Source organism: Pelmatolapia mariae, linkage group LG18, assembly GCF_036321145.2.
Source record: "Pelmatolapia mariae isolate MD_Pm_ZW linkage group LG18, Pm_UMD_F_2, whole genome shotgun sequence".
In the NCBI taxonomy this organism is placed as follows: Eukaryota; Metazoa; Chordata; class Actinopteri; order Cichliformes; family Cichlidae; genus Pelmatolapia; species Pelmatolapia mariae.
In genome coordinates this window covers 22,579,573-22,587,171 of record NC_086243.1, presented here as the reverse complement: position 1 = coordinate 22,587,171, position 7,599 = coordinate 22,579,573, and the positions used below count along the sequence as shown (strand labels likewise).

General features: G+C 38.6%; 1 long non-coding RNA gene across 1 annotated transcript; it reads right to left on the bottom strand.

Moving 5' to 3' along the window:
* Positions 1-3,187, bottom strand: LOC135932215 (uncharacterized). Its single transcript, XR_010573330.1, has 3 exons — positions 3,009-3,187; positions 1,408-1,494; positions 1-1,108 (listed from the first exon to the last, which is right to left on the bottom strand). It is a non-coding gene; the product is annotated as an uncharacterized LOC135932215 (long non-coding RNA).
* Between the last annotated feature and the right edge of the window lie 4,412 nt (positions 3,188-7,599).

Below are 7,599 nucleotides of genomic sequence, written 5' to 3'. Positions count from 1 at the left end.
ATCTCTTTATTTGTCATCATTGGATAATCTTACAATTAACTACACAGCTTCTTTTCAGAATATCAGTCTAATTCACACACATGTGCAGTGCTTTAAATATTTTATTAGTCCAATTCATACTCAGCATATGCAGTACTTAACAAAATTATTATTACTATCCAGTGCAAGGTTCCACACAAGGTATCCACAGCTGCCATAAATACACAATACTGGTAATTACCAAAACCACTTTTTATGTTCCTGTGGTTAATCCTCCAACATGCAATGTTTATATATTTATGTAATATCAAAATAATTATTGTTGTTCTCTACAATTTTTCAAATTCATAGTTTTACAAAAAAAATATCTTAAAACAGCTAAGTGCTTTAGGATTTTTTTTAAAATTAAGATGCCGAGGTTATTTATACGACGTAGTATTAGGGCCGCATTGAGAAAAACAATATTATTCATCATTTTGAGAATAATATTGTAATTCTATTTTGTTTCAAGACAATCTGCCATGGTTGCTGTACCCTCTGAGTGAAATCGTACTTCAGAATCGACTTAAGTAACAAAGAAGGAAAACATTATGGTGATATGTAAAAGGATGTTGAAAAGATGGTGCAGAAAGCTGTATTCGTGTAATGTGAAATGGCTAACTCATCTACACAAGGCATTTTGTAGAGGGTATAAGAAACGTGGCAGTTTGTCTTGAAACAACAAAAGTAATCTCCACATTTTGATGCTTTTCTCAAAATAGATTTTTGATTTTAATCTTGAAATTTTGACTTCACTCTCAAATTTATCAAAATATTTTATTTTCTTAATGTGGCCCTAATACTTCATCTTATATTTACTTCCAAAATTAGTTTTAGTGGTTGAATGTTATTTGTGTTTAATTTCAGACTTCTCAGAGAAGTCCAGTGAGCTGGTTCAAATTTAGCATCTGTCTATTTTGATGATGTATGCGAGGTGACTGCTGTACCAACTGCAGTGTTGCAACATGTTTGCAGAGAATCTGTTGTTGTGATAGTTTATATGCGTAGATTATTGAAGCAGCCAGGTCAATGGAAAAATGCAGGAAGGAGTTTCTGGCTGGAGCAATGTGTGATGGGTAAACTACTGGCCCTGCAGAGAGAGAGAAATTAATAAATAACTGATAAAACAGTCTTTGCTCTGCTTTAGCTCTAAATATCTATGTGCTTGAAATAAAAAATAAATAAAAAGATTTGCAATAGTGATCATAGTAACAGGACCAGCTTTACTTTATAAAGAAAAACATGGGCTTTGCATTCCATTATTGTTTTCTGTAATAAGAAAGCTTTGGAAACAAAAAGATAATTCACAAGATGATTCAGTGTTTATCAAGTTGCTGTTCTGTAAGAGCAGGAAATTTAAAAAAAAATGTAAATAACAAAACAATTTACCATTAAGCTGCATGTTCCAGGTCTTTTGGAACAAATGGAGCTTCTCTTCTGTTTTTGCTTTGATGGGTTGACCATCCTGTTTGCCACCTATGATGCAACATGAACATTGTGTTTTTATGCAATGATGATAAATTAAAATCAACATGTAAAATATAGACACGTTGTTACTGTATAAAGAAAACATGGTCATGACATTTATAGATTAATATAGAGTCCAGAAGGAGTTTGTTCAGCGTTTCTTTTGCTATAGGATGTATTCCAAATATCCAAATTCCAGACAAATTGTGATCCTGTGTAAAAAAATAAATAAATACAGAAGGCAATAAATTGCAAATCTCACAATCCCACATTTGATCTAATAAAACACAGAAAACAGATCAAATGTTTAAACTGAGCAAATGTACCATTTTGGTAAAAGTAACGAGTTCTTAGTTGCTTGTTCATTTAGTCTGTTTCCTTTTGTGTCCTGGTCTCATCTGTGTTCTCCCCAGCCCATCATGTCTCCATCGCTCTCTCACTGTCCCTCACTGTCTGGGTCTGTGTTGTGTTTCCTGTTTTATTTTGGTAGTCCTGGTCTCTCGTGCATTTCGCTCAGTTTTTCTTCCCCCGTCTTATTGTGTCTGATTTGTTCCTCCTGTGTTCCCACCTGTTGCCCATCCCCTTGTTATCCTGTGTGCATTTAAATCTTCAGTCCCCTTTCTGCTCATTGTCACATTGTCCATGCTAGCTGTGTAGTCTCTCGTGTGTTCCTAGTTTGACCAGTTAGTTTCTAGTGGTATTCCCTAATTGTTTATTTCTAGTTTTGTTACTAGTTTCAGAGTTTTCAGTTGTTAGTGCTTTTATTTTTGAATATTTTTATGCAGCAATAAAGCTTCCTGTTTTAGTTTACACCTCTGTTTTCGAGTCCTGCTTTTGGGTCCAACCTCTGCCTGCCACACAGCTGTATGTGACAGTTGTATTTCTTGTTTCACAGTGGACTTAGTTTTCAGTTGGTGAAAGGTCTGGACTGCAGACAGTCCAGTTAGGCACCCGGACTTTGCTTTTATGTAACGGTGTTACTGTAAAGATGCAGTATGTGGCTTAGCAATGTCTTGCTGAAATATGCAAGGCCTCCCCTGAGAAAATATGTCATATGACTGGGAGCATCTATTGCTCTTAAGCCTGTATATACATTTATGCAGTAATGGCTTAAGACATGTGCAAGCGTTGACATTTGTCAATTCCATAGGCGCTGAGCACTGATAACATGCCTGATGGTCCCTCTTATTTAGTTTGGAGGATACGGCATGCATGTTTTCCAAAGATTTTCAAGTTTTGATGAATCTTTCCAAATACAAGGAAGGAACTTAAGGGAGTATAAAACTGCACAAACCCTTATTATGATAAAGCTTTCCAATTTTGTTATGGAAAAGTAGAAATACACTCAAAATCAAACACATTTGCCAGCCACATGATCCAGGTCTGTGATACAACCTAAAACAGAGAGCTTTCTCTTCTGCGGCATTAATCTTTTTTTTTTTTTTTTAAGTTCCTCTCTCCACAAAATGTAATATGGAATTTGTTGTAAATTCAGACAGATCATTATATTTATGTATCCCTACCTGTTTGATTGCGGTTGCGGATCTTTTTACCTGATCTGGACCTTTCACTACGACTTGACCAGCTGCGTCCGAAGGAAAGGCAGTGATGAGCAGAACAACCTGCAGGTACAACAGGAGCAGCACAGTTTTGTCCATGGCTGACAAACGAAATGAACAGAAAGCCGATGCTCACTAGAACCGCTGTGGACAAAGATGTGGCAATAACAGACTGCCAGCTGTGTTTTTTTACTAACAGGAAACTGCAAGTCATGTCCACAGCATGCAAGTCATTATCAACATGAAATTTAGTTACATTAATTAGAGTGCATAAGACGTGTGACCCAAATACATTGACAGCTGTGGTTTTACTAAAGTGAAAACCACTTTTTAAATCTTGGTTTAGAAAAAATACATGTTGAGTTTAATTTCATTATGCTTCTTTACATTCTTGCTAGATGATAGATGGAAGACTATATTAAAAAAAAACAGCTTACAAACTTAATTATGTAGCATAAAGACTGAAGACAGGATGTAACAGCTATCCATGCTATCTCAAAAATGACAAGATCTGTTTACAAGCCTTTAAATTAGTATCATAACATGTAAAAAGCCTAAGAATATGCAGCCACAACCCTTTCACATCTACTTTCACAAACGTACAAGTAAACAAAGTACAAGTAGATCAAAGTATGCAACTGTTTCTATACAATGAAAGTGAAGGTGTTGCTGTCTACTAACCAATCACTAATCTTAAAATCAACATCACTATTCCTGGAATATCCATCAGACCTTTCCCTGATGACTTGCAGTAATAAATGTAGATTTGTAGAGTTTTGATCTGATCTGACTGATGCTGGTGATTTGTCTGCAGCAATGACTTTCAGTATTTACTGACTGTTTAACCTGTTCATATATTTGCCAAAGTATCGTTGGCTGTTACAACATCAACAGTGCTCTGTGGCTGTGCACCGAATTAAAGATGTATTCTGTGCAATCATTCTACCCTGGAGAAAGAACACTTCAAATAAATCATTAAAATCACCTAAATTATTCCTGTGATGTGAATGTAAGCTTTCAACCATAGTTGATGAATAAAACTGGTGTCACAATAAGCCACGTCTACAGAACAATAATGAGGAAATAGCAGTTTACGCAACAGCAATAGACATAGCGAACAGCCATCTCTTGGCTCATATACGCTCACACAAACCCACAGTCAAAGCCACAGTTTCCATCACTTGTCACGTACTAACTATTGTAAACTTAAACAAGTTAAATCTCATATGCAATTTCATTTTGAAAAACTTTTGTTTTTCAATGTCGTTCAATAAACACTCCAGTTTCTTTTTTTTAAAAAATTGAATTTTCTGGAAAATGTTTCATGTTTTAGGCCTCAAAGTCAAGCTGTGATATTATTAAAAATCTTTACTGCCGCTCTTTGGTAATATGTGTGAATTTATGTAACTTGTGTGTAATACTGCACAATCCACAGACTTTACATTTCTTTTAGCTGGATTACATCAGTTTAGAGGAGGAAATCTGATTATTTATCATCATTATTTTATCAGTGTTGCTTTTAAATTCTGATTTATTCTGTGCTGTGCTTTTTAAAACTCGTTTGAAATTGTGTCAGATGTGTTGAGTGTTACATGACTTCTTCTGACAACCAAAACAGATTCAAGCCATTGTAATTCTGTTACTTGGTTCAGTAAGTACATCTACACAATCTTAGTGTTTAATGTCTGTGACAGTTCATTGACTGAGACAATGCAGAAGATAAATAGGCATGTAAAACTGGGTCTGGTATACTTATTTCAGACTACTAGATTTGCTTTGCATTCAAGATAATTCAAAATAATATTTATTTATTTATTTATTATTCTACTGGGCCTTAGTGCATTCAATATGGCCCAAAATGTGAGCACACAAACTCAACAGGAAAATGTTTAGAGATCAGTCAGAAAGACATTTTCTCATTCACTTATGTAGGACTAGAACTACAAATATAACCCCCTGGTGGCCATAAAAAATGCAGCTTTAAGACATTTCAGCATTGGCTTCACTTTTCAGAAGTTTATGTTTTATGCTGTCTGTTGTTCTTCCACATTACTCTCTGATTATTTTGTCGAACTGATGAGCTGTACTGATACCTTTCTCCAAGGTTAAGTCTGACTCTGCCAGCAGCTTCTGGGACACTACAGCCTCTGCTATACTGATGACAGTGTGATCATGTCTTTGTTGGTGCCAAAGTCACAAATCAGAAGGAGATTTTTGCCAATGATTGTAAAACACCAGTTTCTTCCTAGCAACAGGGGGTCGTCAGGAGTCTTAGTCTGTAGACATGCATCACGGGACTTTAGCCATTATTTACCTAGTCACTGCCATCAACCTCCAGAGACCTCTGACGAAGATCAGTCAGGAAATATTCATTTTTCTCTCATGACTGGTCATTGCCAGATGTTGGCAGACCAGTCTATAGGACTGTGTGACTCAGGACTTTTTCACTTGTTTCTACAGGGTGGGCCATTTATATGGATACACCGTAATAAAATGGGAATGGTTGGTGATATTACAGTTTTTCTCAAATGCTAAAACACAAATGCCAAACCTCTAAACCAAATGACCAGTTGTCTAAACGCATTTACTAAATCTAGCCATCATTTACCAATATCATAAACACATGTCACATGAAGACACAATTCACAGAACACAATCCTCCGTTGTCATAAATCTAACCACATTTTGCCTTGCTAAAACACAAGTTGCAAAAGAACTCTGCTCATATTCTCAAATCAAAGCTCATGTGATGCAACATGCTTGCCACAGTCAGCAATATTTGAACACAATGAACACACCTGGCATCATTCATTACACACAACAACTCAAAATTGAAGACACTTGTTGCTAATGCTGTGACCACATGTATAAAAGCAAGTTCAGAGTGCACAGTTTGCTGAAGATTCCAAACAAACACAATGGATGAAGGCAGAGTCAGGGGAAGAAGAATTCGATGCAGAGGAGGGAGAAGAGCTGGCCCTGGAAGAAGAGGAGCAGGCCAACGAGGAAGAGGAGTTCAAATGAGAGGAGGAAGAGGAGCAGGCCAACGAGGAAGAGGAGTTCAAATGAGAGGAGGAAGAGGAGCAGGCCAACGAGGAAGAGGAGTTCAAATGAGAGGAGGAAGAGGAGCAGGTCAACGAGGAAGAGGAGGAGGCCAACATGGGAGAGGAGAAGGTCCAGGAGGGAGAGCAAGACAACCTCGCACCATCATTACGGACAAGATGCGAGCAACAGTCATTGACCATGTCATTGTCCATGGCATGACAATGGCTGAAGCAGGACTAAGAGTCTGTCCAAACCTGAGTAGGTTCACTGTGGCCACCATTATCAGGGCATTCAGACAACACAACAGGTATTGTACTCTATTGCTTTCTTTGTCACAATACAGTTTTACAAACCTGTGAAAGTAGTCTATTGGTTTCAAATCAGTTGTGACTGTATTGTAACACATGTCAGTTGACAACACATGTTTCTTTCTTCAGAGTTAAAAGAATGCCACACAGAGGTGGGAGGGTTGCCATATTTACAGCGGCACAAGAAACCCTCATTGTGGATATGGTTTGTGGGAACAACCTCATCAGACTCCGGGAGATCAGAGACAAAGTCATTGCCGATAATGTCAACTTTGAGAGCATTGACGATGTCAGCTTGGCCACAATAGACCGAGTTCTCCGGCGCCAAAAGACGCGGATGAAACAGGTCTATAGGGTTCCCTTTGAGCGCAACTCTGCCCGACACAAAGACCTACGTTACGAGTATGTGCAAGTAAGTATACATCCATGTTCACAGTACAGTTAGTGGACATACTGTGTTGCTCAGTGGCCTACATTACTTCTGGACAATACTGTCCTACCTGATTGACTGTTGTTCTGAACACCTGTGCACTTTCACATTTTCACAGAGGATATTACAATTGGACGCGATGGCCAGACCTCATGAGTACCTCTTCCTGGATGAGGCTGGCTTCAACCTGCAGAAACGAAGGCAAAGAGGCCGTAACATCATTGGCCAAAGAGCCATCACTGAGGTCCCTGGCCAATGGGGGGGTAATACTCTTTGTGCGGCCATGGGTTCGGAGGGGCTTGTTCACCGGCATGATGTCCTTGGGTCTTACAACACCCAACGTCTCCTCACCTTCCTAGAGGAGCTAAAAGACATCCTCCTGGACCGCCAACAACACCATCCTGGGCCCGCACATCACATTTATGTGATCATTTGGGACAATGTCCGCTTCCACAGAACAAACCAAATCAGAGAGTGGTTCACCACCAACAGTGACCACTTTTTAAACGTCTGTCTGCCACCCTACTCCCCTGTCCTGAACCCTATAGAGCAGCGGTCCCCAACCCCCGGGCCTCGGACCGGTACTGGTCCGTGAGTCGTTTGGTACCGGGTCGCGAGAGTTGAGGCTCAGGTGTGAAATGTATGGTTTTCAGGTTTTTTATCGGTTTTCAGCGTTATTTTGTTATCGTTTTTATCGTTAACTCGGTTTTCCTGGGTCTTTTCACGTGTGTTATGAATAAATCTTTTTTTCGGTACCGGTACTAGTTTTATT